We start from the raw sequence: 16,626 nt of genomic DNA, 5'->3' as shown, positions 1-16,626 counted from the left end.
GCTGACCTTAAGGTTCGCAGCCCGATTCGTAACCACTACGCTACCAGAGATATACACATAGGAAATTTTAATTTAAAATATAATTTTATTGTATAATTTTAAACTCTAAGATTATAGGCTAGTGCTAAGAGGTAAGTTAGAAGTCAAACTATAGATGGAGACTAAGAATTGAGAAATTTTTATTTATCATCTTAACTTTCTTTTTCCTGTGAATTGGGAAGGGCAACTATTATTTTAATCTGAATTGAAAAATCTGACCTCCCAGCTCAGAAATTATCAATGTTTCAGAAAACTAGAGTTTAAGAACTGCTGCTATAAAGAATGAAGAATTACCCTCAGGGAAGACAGGAATGGGAACCAACTTTCATGGGTATAACATATTTCCTTTAAACAGTTTTAGCCATTTATGAATGATGATCAAGATGCAGAATAACCAACTGACAGATGTGTCCAGGATTGAGGACATGGAACTTGCAATTTTAAACCAAGGTAGTCCCGGGATGACTGAAGAGTTAATTCCCTGAATGAAAGAAGCAAAAACCTGGGCAGTATCTAAAGGCTCTAAGCATAGGACCACAGTCTCAGACAATTAGGAAGGACTTTAGAACTTTTTCAACAACCAGACAGCACTCCAATAGAAAACATTCTGATCAACCAGGTATGACACAGGTTCCCCAAATGAAAAAAAAAAAAAAGCTTGTACTGCGTTTTGTGTGCTACTGTTTTAAATATCATCTTGCTCCTAAACCTGAGTTATCTCCCACTCAGCCCAGTCAGCTTCTCTCTCCTCTTAGGATGCCTTTGGGATTTGCTCTCCTGGTTTTCTACTGGTCTCTTTCTGACTCTATTTTTTTGTTAGTTTTAAAAGAACAGCATCTTCCCTTGGAGTGTTTGTTTTCATTAAATAAATATAACACCCATATGGAGGTTTTATGGCTTACAATGTGATCTTTTTAATTCTCAGCTGTAAGGTAGGCACTGTGGTAGGCCCACTTTTCTTATGAAGGTATCAACTCTAAGAGAATGTAGTCAATAGGAAGTTGGTGTTTGTAGGTGTCATTGAGTTAGTTCCAATTCATAATGACCATGAAAGGGTTTCAAGAAGTGACTGGTGGGTTTGAACTACTGACCTTTCAGTTAGCAGTTCAGTGCTTATTCTACAGTGCCACACCAAGACTGCAATAGATAAAGGAACCAGGAAATTCAGACCCAGGTCTTCTGACTCGAAAACATATTTCCTCTACTATTTGGTAGCATAATGGTTACGAATAGGGCTGCTAACCTCAGGGTCAGCAGTTTGAAACTACCCAGCTGTTCCGTGGGAGAAAGATGAGGCTTTCTGCTCCGATAAAGATTTACAGCCTCAGAAACCCTGTACAGTACATAACAACAACATTCTATATCTCAATATTGAAACATTGAGTTGGAACCGACTCCACGGCATATAACAACAACATTCTATACCTCAATATTGAAACATATTCAATTTCTTTACCATGGAATGATATTTAAATATGGTTAGTCCTTGGGTTTCGGCTGGGTCATTTAAAACACATAAACAAACAAACACACACACATTGACCAACACACATAGAACATCTTCAATTTTAGATTGATATAAATGAGCCCACTCCTGATCCCTGTCCCGGTGTGGTGCTGTAGGATAAGCACTCAACCATAAGATTGATTTGAACCACAAAGTCAGAGGTTCAAAATCACCAGCTGCTCCTTGGAGCCCCTATACAGGGTCACTATGAGTCGGAACTGACTCAATGGCACGTAATAACTACACCCTGTCCTGGTGTGGTGCTGTAGTACGGATTAGCACTTGACTGCCAACCACAAGGTCGGTGGTTCAAACCCACTAGTCACTCCTTGGAAACTCTATACAGGGTCACTATGAGTCAGAACGGACTCGACAGCACTTAACAACAACAATCCCTGCCCAAAGGATGAACAAATACATTTCCCAGCATTTTACTTCAGACAGATAATCACTTTGGAAAATGTGCAACTACAAGAATAAAATAGAATAATGGAGTAGAGAGAGAGTTGATTTAAAGGAGAAAAGACAGTACACTATTTACTGTATCATAAACGAATGGAAAACACTCTACCTAGTAAAATTTAAATCCCACTTTGAGCAATCCATCCCATAGAAATAGAAGCATCTGTATATTAGACAAATGCGTGTGTGTATATGTAGCTCTGGTAGCATAGTGGTTACAAGTTGGGCTGCTAACCTCAAGGTCAGCAGTTCGAAACTACCAGCCATTTTACAGGAGAAAGATGAGGCTTTCTGCTCCTGTAAAGATTTACAGCCTTGGAAACCCTATGCAGGTTTGCTATGAGTTGGAACCGACTCCACAGCATACCGTTGTGGAGTCAGTTCCGAGCAGCTGATGAGCTTGAACCACCAACCTGTCGGTTCAAAACGACCTTGCAGTTCAGTGCATTAGCCTATATATATGTATATGTATACACACACATACACACACATATATATGATGCTTACTACAGCATTTCTGGCTATGGCAAAACTAAATAGAAATAGCCTGAATGCCACAAATAGAGGACTAGTTGGACAATTCTTCTACATCTATAGTGGTAGTACAAAGAACAACTAAAATCCATTTATATTGACCTGGAAAGACATCCAGAATAATTAAGAAGGAAGAAAAAGGCAATGAAGAGAGGGTATAATATATTTTCTAATCCAGTCTCTATAAATTATTCCTTTTTAAAACCCTTACACCACATGTATGTGCATAAAAAGAAATGCAAGCTCCTAAATTCAGTAAGTATGAACTTAAGGAGAAGGGAAGATTACTAACATTTTTACATACTTCTCAATTATTTTCCTGATAAAAAGAACACATTTTACCTCTATAATTTAAAACAATAATATAGTAGATCAAGAAGAAGAAGGAAAAAAAAGCCCAGTCCCATAATTTAAATAATTCTGATTTGAGCAAAGAAAACTCAGGTCACTCCCCTTTTGTCTTTCAATTCATCCAGACGAAGTCTCTGACTTGGTCCCCGGCTCTGGTGACTGTAGGACTCCTCCCCTCTTTACCCTCTACATGGACTTCTAGAAGGACCACCTCTGCTGGATATTAAAACTTAGGTTGTGACCCATTCTCCCCACTCCCACCTCTCCCTCTCCCTACCCACACCCAAAAAAGACTTTGGTCCCAGCCAGAAAGGCCAAGAATAAATCCTTTCCGCCCCAATTATTCTGCCAATACATCATCCTCCTCATTCTTTTTTCCCTAACCTCCAGATGTTGAACTCTGAAAATTGGTAACTGTAGGAGGTAGTGGAATCTCCCTTGCCAAAGGTCTTTACTAAGAGAGCGAACCACATCTGTTGAGGATGGCTTGGATTTAAGTGCAGTTAGAACCAGTTAGTTATGGGTGGTTTGCCATTTTTGGAGTGTTGATTGCATGCAGAAACTAGTGAGAGGGAGGGACAGGAAATCGGATGGCAGCAGATCACTAGCAGAGAAAGCATTGTTATTGCTATTAGCTTCCATTGAGTTGGCCCCTGACTCATGGTAGCCCCGTGTGTTAGAGAATAGAACTGCCCTATAAGGTTTTCTTAGCTGTAATCTTTACAGCAGCATATAGACAGGCCTTTCTTCTGTCTGAGTCATTGGATGGATTCAAACAGTCAATCTTTATGTTAGCAATCAGACAGCACTTAACAACAACAACGTTAGCAATCAGTTGCAAATCCAAACCGCTGTGCCACCCAGGCTCCTAGAATATGCATAGATGAAATAACTTGATATCTTGAAGAAGCAACATTCAGTCAATTCCTTGTATGTGCAATACCTAGATTAAATTTTTGTACCATATAAGCACTGGTGTGACACTGTAGGGTAAGCACTGGACTGCAGTTCAAATCCACCAAGGGAGAAAGCTGAGGCTTTCTGCTCCTGTAAAGATTCACAAACTTGGAAACCCTATACAGAGTTGCTGTGAGTAGGAACTGATTCGAAGACACTTAACAACAACAACAACAACAACAACATAAATGTGGTAGAGATAGCTTATGCTTGATGACAAACCCATGACTGAGAATAGTCTTAACCAGCAGATATCACCTAACAGGTGTTTTACCCTGAGTTCTCTAGGGGAGATGTGTGTATATAAGTATAAAATCGGGCTGCTAACCTCAGGTTCAGCTGTTCGAAACTACCAGCCATTCCATGGGAGAAAGATGAGGCTTTCTGCTCCCATAAAGATTTACAACCTCAGAAACCCTGTACAGGGTCGCTATGAGTTGGAACCGACTCCACAGCACATAACCACCACCACCACCATGTATATGAGGGGGCTAAAAAGTTCATGGAAAAATACCATCATCTTTTAATTCCAAGTTTCCACAAACCTTTTGAAGCCCCCTCATAGAGGAATTTATTTAAAAGAAATGGCTAATACAGTTATAGGGACTGGCACATACCAAATCCATGGCTCCTGGAAAGGGGGTGAATCCAAATCTGTCAGACAGCAGGCTGCTGTGTACTCATATCCAAAGAACAGAGGTCAGACAGGAGACCTGTAGGACTGAGAGAGAGAGAGAGAGAGAGAGTTTTGTCAGGACATTTATTTATATATTGGATAGAGATAGGTCACTCTCTCAGGGAAACTCCCGTTTCAACTGATGGGCTACTCACATCAGATCACAAAATGGAGGATGATAAACAATGAGGGCTTCAAAACATTTGTGGGAAAATGTAATTAAATTATATTGGAATTTTCCCACAAACTTTATGAAGCCCCCTCATAGAGTGTCTGACTTATTCATTCATTGCAAGTACCTTTTTAAAACAACACAAAAGGCTACTATACACATGGACCTCACCAGATGGAATATACAGGAATAAAATTGGCTACATCTGTGGGGAAAGTCAGTGGGCTAGCTCAATAGCATCAGCCAAAAGTAGGCACGTGGCAGACTGGAACAGACCATTAATTGCTCATATGCTGAAGCTGAAGACAATTCAAGCACGTCCACAGAACCAAAATATGACCTTGAACACGTCCCACCTGAACTCAGAGAGCATATCAAGAGCAAAGACCAAAAGTTTGTGAGATGATATCAAGAACATCATACAGGAAGAAAGCAAAAAGTCAGTAAAAGACAAGAAAGAAGAAAAAAAAACAGACAAAAAGCTGTCAGAAGAGACTGAAACTTGCTCTTAAACGTAGGGAAGCTACAGTGAATGGGAGAAATAAGGATGTAAAAGAAACTGAACAGAAAATTTCAAAGGCAGCTTGACAAATCGACGTCAAGTATTAAAATGAAATGTACAAAGACCTGGAGTTAGAAAACCAAACAGGTAGAACATGTTCAGCATTTCTCAAGTTGAAAGAACTGAAGAAAAAACTCAAACCTCTACTTGCAATATTGAGGTAAAATATTGGGTAAAATATTGAATGATGAAGAAAGCATCAAAACAAGGTAAAAGGAATACCCAGAGTCACTGTAACAAAAAGAAATGGTCGTTGTTCAAACATTTCGAGAGACAGCATGTGATCAAGAACCAATGGAACTGAAGGAAGAAGTCCAAACTGCACTGAAGCCACTGCCCAAAAAACGAGGCTCCCAGGAATTCACGGAATACAAATTGGAATCTTTCAACAAACTGATGCAGTACTGGAGACACCAATTCATCTATGCCAAGAAATTTGGAAGACAGCTATTTGGCCAACTTATTGAAAGAGATCCATATTTGTGCCCATTCCAAAGAAAGATGACTCAATGGAATGTGAAAATCATAGGGCGATATCATTAATATCACATGCAAGTGAAATTTTGCTGAAGATAATTCAAAAACAGTTGTAGCAGTACACTGACAGAGAACTGACAGAAATTCAAGCCAGATTCAGAAGAGGACATGGAACTAGTGGTATCATTTGCTGACTCAGCTGGATCTTGGCTGAAAGCAGAAAATATGAGAAAGGAGTTGACTTGTGCTTTCTACTATGTAGATCATGACAAGCTATGGATAACATTGCAAAGAATGAGTATTCCAGAACACTTCGTTGTGCTCATGAAGAATCTGCATACAGAACAAGAGGCAGTTGTTGGAATAGAACAAGGAACTATTGAATGGTTTGAAATCAAGAAAGGTGTGTGCCAGGGTTATATTGTTTCACCATATTTACTCAATCTGTATGCTAACCTGGATTATGTGATGAAGAAAGAACATGGTCTCAGGATCAGAGGAAGATTCATTAACAATATGTGACATGCAAATGATACAACTATGCTTACTGAAAGTGAAGAGGACTTAATAATGATAAAGATCAAAGTCTACCTTCTGTATGGATTGCACCTCAATGTAAAGAAAACAAAAATCCTCACCACTGGATCAATAAATAGCATCATGAAAAATGGAACAAAGATTGAGGCTGACAAAGACTTCATTCTACTTGGTTCCACTGTCAACACTTAATGGAAGCAGCAGTTAAGAAATCAAATGACTTATTGCATTAGACAAATCTGTTACACAAGACCTCTTGAGAGTTTTCAAAAGCAAAGATGTCAGTTTGAGGAATAAGATGTGACTGACCCAAGCTAGGGTATTTTCAGTAGCCACATATGTATGTGACAATTGGCCAATGAATAAGGAAGATCTTAGAAGAATCTATGCATTTGAATTATGGTGTTGGAGAAAAACATAAAAAGTATCATGAATTGCCAGAAGAATGAACAAATCTTGGTTAGAAGAAGTGCAGCCAGAATGCTCCTTAGAAGCCAAGATGGTGAGCCTCTGTTTCTCATACTTCAGGCATGTTATAAGGAAGGACCAGTCCCTGGAGAAGGACATCATGTTTAGTTAAAGTGGAGGGTCATTGTAAAAAGAAAAAAAAAAAATCCCAGTTAAATGGATTGACACAGTGGCAGCAGCAGCAATGGGCTCAAACGTAACAATAGTGAGGCTGGTGCAAAACCTGACAGAGTTCCCTTCTGTTGTGCAGAGGGTCCCTATGAGTTAGAACCGACTCGGTAGCACAGAACCACAACCTAGTAACTACATGGTTACGAATCGGGCTGCTAACCTCAAGGTCGGCAGTTCGAAACTACCACAGGAGAAAAATGAGGCGTTCTGCTCCCATAAAAGATTTACAGCCTCGGAAACCAAGTGCAGGGTGACTATGAGTCGGAACTGACTCTACGGTACTTATCAACAACAAGAAGAAGCAACAACATATAGTGTCTGGCAAACCACTGAGGATTACAACCTAGTCAAGTTGACAAATATTATTAACCATCACAGTAAGATTAAAGAAGAGTTCCATATTTAGGTTAAAAAAAATCATATATATATATATATATATATAATTTTTTTTTACATATATATACATAACAAGAACAAATGGGAGAATCTTAGCTGAGCAAAAGATTTTTTTTTGAAAAAGTAAATTTAAGCATTTTGATCAACAACAAGGTCAAATTATACAAAAGTATATACAGCTGTTATAAAAGACAGACTGAAAGAGGACAAGAATGTAAACTAACGTGTCTCCAGCTATTTTGGTAGGAATCGGTCCATCCATCAGCCACTTCTTGGTTCATTCCTTCATTAAAAAATATTAAAGATTTACTATATGCCAGAGACTGTGTGTGTTCATTACCTAGTGTTCCTATAACAAATACTATAAGTGTTAGCTTTAACAAACAGAGATTTATTTTCTCACAGTTGAAGATGTTAAAAGTCCAAATTCAAGGTGCCAGCTCTAGGGCACTCTCACTGTCAGCCCAGGAGAAATGCTTTGATTTCTTCTAAGTGTCTGCTCCTGGGCAATCTTCTTGAACTTGGCAAATGTCTTCCCCCATTGGTTTCCTAGCTTGCCATTTAATCTTTTTGTCTCAAAAGAAATTGATTCAAGATACACCTTATACTAATTCTGTCTTGTCAACATAACAAAGACACACCATTTTCAAATGGGTTTATAACTACAGAAATCTTGTTGTTATTAGGTGCCACCAAGTTGGTTCCAACTCATAGAGACCTTATACATAAAACAACCACTTTCCGGTCCTGCACTATTCTCACAATTGTTAACACTTGAGCCTGTTGCTACTGCCACTGTACCAATCCATGTCGTTACAGAGCTCCCTCTGTTTTGCTAACCCTCCACTTTAACAAGAATGATGCCCTTGTCCAGAAACTGGTCCCTTCTGATAATATGTCTGAAGTATGAGAGACAAGGTCTTACAATCCTGGCTTCTATGGAGAATTTGGGCTGTTTTCTTCCAACATAGCTCTGTTTGTTCTTCTGGCAGTTCATGGAACTTTTAATAGTCTTCTCCAACACCTTAACTCAAATGCATCGATTCTTATACCGTCTTCCTTATTCATTGTCAAACTTTCAATGCATATGAAGTGATATTGAAAATACCAAGGATTAAGTCAGGTGCACATTAGTTCTCAAATTGACATCTTTGCTCTGGAGTACTTTAAAGAGGTCTTGCCTATGTTGCAGCAGATTTGCCTATGTTGTTTGATTTCTTGTCTACGGCTTCCATGTGTGTTGACAATGGATCCAAACAAAATGAAATCTTTGAGCACGTCAATCTTTTTCCCATTTATTTATGATGTTATTTGCTGGTCCAGTTATGAGAATTTTTATTTTTACATTGAGGTAAAACCCATACTGATAGCTGTGATCTTTGATCTTCATCAGTAAGTATTTTAATTTCTCTTCACTTTCTGCAAGCAAGACTGTATCATTTGCATACCACAGGATGTTAATGACTCTTTCTCCAATCCTGATGCCACTTTCTTCATATAATCCAGCTTCTCGGATTATAAACTCAGCATACAGATTGAGTAAGAATGATGAAAGAACGCAATCTGGCTCACACCTTTCCTGGTTTTAAACCGTTCAGTGTTTCCTTGTTCTGTTCAAACTGTTGCTCCTTCGTCTATGTAGAGGTTCCTCATTAGCACAATTAAGTGTTCTGGAACCCTCATTCTCCCCAATGTTGTCCATAGCTTGTCAGGATCCCCATAGTCTACACCTTTGCACCATCAATAAAGAACAGGTAAACACCGTTCTGATATTCTTTGCTTTCAGCCAAGATCCATCTGACATCAGCAATGATATCCCTTGTTCTACAATCTAGTCTTAATATGTCTTAAATCTTTGGCCGTTCCTTGTAAATGTACTTTTGCCGCAGTTTTGAATTATCGTCAGCAAAATTTTACTTGCATGTGATACTAATGATATTGCCCAATGATTTCCACATTCTGTTGGGTCACCTTTCTTTGGAAAGGGCACAAATATGGATCTCTTCAAATCAGTTGGCCAAGTAGTTGTCTTCCAAATTTCTTGGCAGAGATAAGTCAGTGTCTCCAGTGCTATATCAGTTTGTTGAAAGATTTCAATTTTAACTCCATCAGTTTCCAGAGTGTTATTCTCTTCCAGTGCCACCTGTGCACCTTGAACTTCTTCCTCAGTATTGTTGGCTCTTGATCATATGCTGTCTCTTGAAACGGTTGAACATCGATCATTTCTGTTTGGTACAGTGATTCTGTGTATTCCCTCCACCTTATTTAGATTTAGTTTTCTACATCATTCAATATTTTGCCCATGTTGTTGTTGTTGTTAAGTGCCGTCGAGTCGGTCCCGACCCATAGTGATCTGTATAGGGTTTCTGAGGAGCAGTTGGTGAGCTTGAACCGCTGACCTTGCAGTTCAAATGACTTTGCAGTCTGGCGCATTAACCACACCAGGACTCCATTTTGCCCAGAATCCTTCAATATTTCAAGTTGAGGCTTAAATTTTTTCTTCAGTTCTGTTAGCTTGAGCAATGCTGAACGTGTTTTTCCCCTTTTGGTTTTCCAGCTTCAGATCTTTGCACATTATAATTCTTGGCTTTGTCTTCTCAAGCTGCCCTTTGAAATTTTCTGTTCACTTATTTTACCTCCTCTTTTCCTCCATTTGTTTTAACATTTCTACACTGAAGAGCAATTTTCAGTGTCTCTTTTGACATCCATTTTGGTGTCTTCTTTCTTTCTTGGCTTCTTAATGACCTTTTGGGTTCTTCCTAATATTCTTAATGTCATACCACAACTCTTCTGGTCTTCATTCATTAGTATCTACTGCATCAAATCTGTTCTTGAGATGATCTCTATATTCAGGTGGGATATGTTCAAAGTCATATTTTGGCTCTTGTTGCCTTGTTTTGACTGATGATATGAAGCTTTTCCCATGTCTCTTCCCACAGATGTAGTCAGTTTGAATTCTGCATGTTCCATCTTGTGATTTCCATGTGTATAGTCTTTCAGGTTATTTTTAAAAAGTGTTTGCAATGAACAAGACATTGGTCTTGCAAAATTCTATCTTGCATTCGATCTCCAGCTTAATTTGTATCACAAAGGCCGTATTTTCCAACTATTGGTCCTCCCTCTTTGTTTTCAAACAATCACCAGTAATTATCAATATATCTTGATTGCATTTTTAAAATCAATTTCATACTGAAGAAGTTGGTAGAATTCTTCAATTTCTTCATCACTGGCTTAATGGTTGATGCATAAATTTGAATAATACTGGTATTAGCTGTTGTTGTTGTTGTTGTTGTTATGTGCCATGGAGTCAGTTCTGACTCATAGCGACCCTGCACAGGGTTTCCGAGGCTGTCAATCTTTACGGGAGCAGAAATCCTCATCTTTCTCCCGTGGAACAGCTGGTAGTTTCGAACTGCTGACCTTTAGGTTCGCAGCCCGATTCATAACCACTACACTACCACAGCTCCTTGTTATCAGCTCTTGGAGTATGGATATTATCCTATTACAGACAGCATTGTACTTCAAGTTAGATCTTGAAATATTCTTTTTGATGATGAATGTGACACCATTCCTCTTCAATTTGTTGAATCTGACAACCATATGATTGTTAGATTCAATATGGCAATACCAGTCCATTTAAGCTCATTAATGCCTAAGATATTGATCTTTATGTGCTCCATTTCATTTTAGACAACTTCCAATTTTCCTAGATACATACCTTATACAGTCCATGTTCTAATTATTAATGGATGTTTTGAGTTGTTTCTCCTCACTTTGAGTTGTGCCCCACCAACAAATGAAGGTCCTGAAAACCTTACTCCATTTGCATCATCAAGGTCAACTCTGCTTTGAGGAGGCAGCTCTTCCCTAGTCATATTTTGAATGCCTTCCCATCTGAGGGGTTCACCCTGCAGCACTGTAACTGACAATATCCTAGTGCTGTCATCATGTTTCAATATTCAATATTCTGAGGCTGTCTGACAATGTTCCTCTGCTGTTCATAAGGTTTTCAATGGCTAAACATTCAGAAGTAATTCATTTCTCCTTCTTCACAGTATGGTTTAGTCTGGAAGCTCAGCTAAAAACTGTCCACCATGAGTAACCATGCTGATATTTAAAATACTGGTGGGCATAGCATATCACAGCAACATGCAAGCCACTACAATATAACAAATTGACAGATAAGTAGTGGAAATCACAGATATATAGGGTAAGAGTTACAATACATATTTTGAGGGGACACAATTCAATCCATATCATTCTACACTTTGGCTTCCCCCAAATCCATAACCTTGCAACATACAAAACACATTCACCTTATCACATCATCATAAAAGTCTCAAACTCCAAGTCCAAAATCTCATCTTCTGAACCATCTAAATTAAGTATCCATGAGAATTTAGGGATGGGGCAAAATTCCTCATCTGTGAACCTCTGAAATCCATACTGCAAACTACCTATTTCCAAAGTACCATGGTGGAACATGAACAAGGTAGACATTTCCATTACAAACAGGAGAGATTTGAGGGGGGAAAGGAATAAAAGGCACCCAGAAAGTCCAAATCCCAGCAGAGCAATTTACATTAGCTCTTAAGACTTGAAAATAATCCTCTATTCTTTGGAACTATCTGGGTAATAGTCCCACCCTCCAGACTTTACATTTTGTTCACAACCTCTGGATTCTGGGTGGAGGTCTCTAGGTCCAGGGAATCCTTTCTTCCTCCTTGTCTTTAGGTGGCCCCATTGTCCTAGTCCATCTGAGTGATGGCCTCACCCCCTCAGTCCCAGAAAACCTTGTTCTTCTGTCCCTTGTGCATTGCAGGCCTCCACATCTTTGGGCAGCAGCCCCATTCCCCTGACACACCATAACAGCAACCCAATACTCCAGAAATCAGTTGGTAAAGATCTGACTCTTTGAAACCTAGGAGACTGTGGCCGACCTTTTGAAACTAAGAAGGTCCCATGCTTTTTCCAACAGCTCTGCAGATCTATGAACTGCTCCAGAAATGGTCTTTTTCTTGGAGAACAACAAACGTAGCTCCTTTAGCTTATTTCCTGCCTATAGAATTCCAAGAGGCAAACAGCAGTTTTCCTTTCGTTCTTTCTCTGTCCCCTTCTGTCTAAACTGATGGGTTTTCTGCTGTCACCGTTGGTTAGAGCTATCAGTCACAGGCTTGCTCTCTTAGCAAAAGATTGTGTAGTCACTTCCTTGGTGGAAATCTAGGACATATGTCCTTAATTTCTACAACAGAATTGTCCAAATCTGTAGGTTCTGTTTTTGTTTTGTGAAGTTCATGTTTTTTAAATTCATCTTCTTCCTCTTGCATTTTACTCTACGCAGCAAAGATAAGCCAAGCAACTCTTATAAGATTTTGCTTAGAAATTTCATTAGCCAAATATCCAAGTTCATCACTTGCAAGTTCTGCCTTTCACAAATATTTCAACATAATTCAGATGCATAAAAAAGCACCACCCTTCTTCATTGTCCAATCACAGGGTCATCATTTTCTTTTAAAGCACATTTAAGGTTCATACCTTCTGTTGCTGGCAACATATATATTTTCTGAAGCAAGAAAGACTTCTATATCTCTCCTCACTTCCTTCTGAGCCCTCGCCAGAATTGTCTTTGATGTTCATAATTCTACCAACAGTCTTTTCAAGGTAATCTAGGCTTTTACTATTAGGTGCCTTAAAACTCTCCTAGTCTCTACCCATTACCCAATTCTAAAACCTCTTCCACATTTTCAGTACCTGTTAGAGCAGCACCCTACTCTTCCAGTACCAACTCTGTCTTAGTTATCTTGTTGTTGTTAAATGCCATTGAGCCGGTTCCAACTCATAGCAACCCTGTATAGGGTTTACGAGGAGTAGCTGATGAGATTGAACATCTGACCTTGAGGTTCAAACCAACCTTATGTGTTTATCCTACAGCACCACACCAGTTAGCTCATACTGCTATAATAGAAATACTATCTATGGGTGCCTGTAACAAACAAAATTGTATTTTTTCAGCATTTAGGAGGCTAGACATCCAAATTTATGGTGCCAGTTCTAGAGGAAGGCTTTCTGTCTGTGTCAGCTCTCTTCTAAGCTTCTGCCCCTAGGCAGTCTTCACATGGCTTGGCACGTGTTTACTATCTATTATATCTCAAAAGACATCAAGGTAAACCAACATGTGTTATACATAGTCCCAAAAGACAATGTTCTACATCCTACTTTGATGAATAGCAACTGGCGTCTTCTTTTAAAACTCCACGGCTCTCATGAGCAGCCATCTAAGGTGCAATTATTGGCTTCTCCCTGTCTGGAGGAATGAAGAATAATGAAAATTGAGGACACAGGGAAAAAAATTAGTCCAATGAACTAATGGACCATGTGAATATCAGTGTCCATGACCCGGAAACCAGAAGAACTAGTTGGTGTCCAGTTGCTACTACTAATTGCTCAGAATGGAATTACATTAGAAGGTTCTGGATAGAGTGGGGGGAAAATGTGGAACAAAACTCAAAGTCATAAAAAAAGACCAGGCCTACAGGTCAGCTGGAAACTTGTAGAACTCTGAGGAGACTATGACCTTTAGTAACCCTTTAGGTTTGGAACTCAACCCCCATGGCTCCATTTTCAGTCAAATGCTAGCTAAATCTATAAAGGGAACTAGTGAGGTACACACGCCTTAGAATATTCAACATTTGAGATAAAAATGGTGGCACTTATCCAGGGACAAAGCTTATAAGGGTTAGGGAAGAAGTAGGAATAGAAACAAGAAACACAGTGAGGACATAGGATAAGTGCTGTTTCATTGTTGGGATTGCTGTCAGTAAGATAAAACAAAATGCGTATGAATTGTTCAAAATAAAACTGATGATCTCTTTTGTAAACCTTCACTCAATTCACAATAAAAAGTTTAAAAAAAAAAAAAGAAGAAGAAAGAAATTGATTCAAGATATGCCCTATATTAATTCTGCTTCATTAACATAACATTTCCGAATTGAGATCATAACCACAGGTCTTCAAATTGGTTCCCACTCATAGCAACCTAGTGTAGGATTTCTGAGGCATGGCTGGTAGATTTGAACCACCAGCACTCTAGTGCTTATCCTACAGCGGCCAATCACACCATGCAAGGGAGAATAAAAGGATCCCAAGCTGTATATTTAGTCAGCGGTGTTTAAAGTTGTTATTTTTGGGTGCTGTGGAGTTGATTTAGACTCAGCAGCTGGTTGGTCAGGCCTTTCTCCCAAGGAGCTGCTGTGTGGAGCAAACTGCCAATCTTCCTGTGAATAGCTAAGCAGTTTGTTGTTGCACCACCTTGTTGTTGTTGTTAAGTGCTGTCAAGTTGTTACTGACTCATAGAGACACTGAATAGGGCTTCCGAGGGGCAGCTGGTTAGCTTGAACTAATGACCTTGTGGTTCAAGTTGACTTGCAGTCCGGCACATTAGCGCACAGTGCCACACCAGGACTCCACTGTGGTGGTGGTGGTGGTGGTAGTGGTGGTGGTGGTGGTTATATGCAGGAATCCTGAAATGTGTTGTTGCTGCTATAAGTGTCTTCGAGTCTGTTTCAACTCATAGCGACCCTGTGTAGGGTCTCCAAGGAGCAGCTGCTGAGTATAAACCATCATTTTTTTATGGTTAACAGTACAGTGCTTACCCTACATTGCCAAATCAGACTCCAAAATGTGGTGGTGGTAGTGGTTAATGCCACTGAGCCAGTTCTGACTCATAGCAACCCTGTATAGGGTTTCTGAGGAGCTGCTGGTGAGTTTGAACTGCTGACTTTGTGGTTAGCAGTTTGGTGCTTATCCTACAGTGCCACAACAGGATGACTGTCAAATATCTGGAGGGTTACTATGATAATCAACTAGATTTATTTGGGTCACATCATTTGGAAGAACTATGATTGTGGTGGTTAAAAAATTCATCCAGAAATTCTTTTATATTCCTCTTTTCAAAAAACAACAGTACACCATTGCCATGAAGCAATTCCAATGGCAACCTCGTGTGAGTAGAATTGTTTCACAGGGGTTTGCTTGGCCATAATTTTTTCAGAAGCAGATCATTAGATCCTTCTTCTGGGGCACTGCTGGATGGATTTGAACTGCCAACGTTTTGTTTAGTAGCTGAATGTAAACCATTTGTGCTACCAGGGACCTTTCCCTTGTCTTAAATGTGGGCTTGACCTGATGACACGCTTTGAGCAAATAGAATGTGGCAGAAATGATAGCGCATGTCTTATAAAGCTATGTCATAGAAGGCATCATACACTCGTCTCTCTTTCTCCCTCTGTCTATCTGGTCACTTCACTTCCTCTATGATTGTGACCGGCCAGTTGCCTGGTCACAAGGACACTAGGCAGCCCTATAGAGAGGTCTCCTGATAAGGAACTAAGGCTTCATGACAACAGTCAGCACAGAATTGAGGCTTTCTGCCAACAGTCATGTAAGTGAGCCATCTTGGAAGTAGATCCCCTAGCCCCCAGTCAAGTCTTCAAATGACTATAACTCTGACAAGCATCCTGACAGCAATTTCATGATGTACTCTGAGCCAAAACCACCCAACTGAGCTGTATCTGAGTTCCTGACCCTCAGACATTGTAAGAGGTCATAAATGTTTATTGTTTCTAGGTTGCTAAATTTGAAAATAACAGATGCATATTAGTGCCCATTCCAAAGAGAGGCGATCCAGCAGAATGCAGAAATCATAGCACTAAATCATTAATACCACATGCAAGTAAAATATTTCTAAAGATAATTCAAAAACGACTACCGCAATGCATCAACAGAACACTGCCAGAAATTCAAACCAGATTCAGAAGAGGACGTGGAATTAGGGATATCATTGTTAACATCAGATGGATCTTGGCCAGGTAGTTGTCTTCCAAATTTCTTGCCTCCAGTGCTGCCTTACTTTCTTAAAAGATTTCAATTTTTATTCCATCAATTCCTGGAGCCTTGTTCTTTGCCAATTCCTTCAATGCAAGTTGAACTTCTTCCTTCAGTATCATTGGCTCTTGATCATATGCTACCTCTTGAAATGGTTGAACATCAACCATTTTCTTTTGGTACAGTGACTCTGTGTATTCCTTCTATCTTCTTTTGATGCTTTCTGCATCATTCAATAATTTTCCAGAGAACCCTTCAATAATGGAAGTCGAGGCTTGATTTTTTTCTTCAGTTCCCCCAATGTAAGAAATGCTGAGCATGTTCTTCCTTTTTGGTTTTCTAACTCCAGATCTTTGCACATTTCATTGTAATATTTGACTTTGTCTTCTCAAGCTGACCTTTGAAATTTTCTGTTCAGCTCTTGGACCTCCTCG

This window comes from Chrysochloris asiatica, unplaced genomic scaffold, assembly GCF_000296735.1.
Source record: "Chrysochloris asiatica unplaced genomic scaffold, ChrAsi1.0 scaffold00007, whole genome shotgun sequence".
Lineage (NCBI taxonomy): Eukaryota > Metazoa > Chordata > Mammalia > Afrosoricida > Chrysochloridae > Chrysochloris > Chrysochloris asiatica.
The sequence above is the reverse complement of the archived record's forward strand: the minus strand, read 5'-3'. Positions refer to the sequence as shown.